The following is a 244-nucleotide window of genomic DNA, read 5'->3' as shown; positions in this document are numbered from 1 at the left end:
GGGGCCCTTCCATTGTACTAAAGGATTCAGTGGCAGCTATAAGTGTCTGGGACTTCATAAAAAGTGTTGATGCGGGCGGCATTAAACTCAATAGAAAATCCCCGCACTTGAACGAGCACTTGAACAATATATCATCAGAATTAATCACATTGGCGTAGAACTCCTTCACAACATTTGCATCAGCTTTATTGGTGGTGTAACAAAAGTTTTCCCACCTCCGCTCGGCAATAACTCGTTCAATTTC

This window comes from Phalaenopsis equestris, unplaced genomic scaffold (assembly GCF_001263595.1).
Source record: "Phalaenopsis equestris unplaced genomic scaffold, ASM126359v1 Scaffold000805, whole genome shotgun sequence".
Classification (NCBI taxonomy): domain Eukaryota; kingdom Viridiplantae; phylum Streptophyta; class Magnoliopsida; order Asparagales; family Orchidaceae; genus Phalaenopsis; species Phalaenopsis equestris.
The sequence above is the reverse complement of the archived record's forward strand: the minus strand, read 5'-3'. Positions refer to the sequence as shown.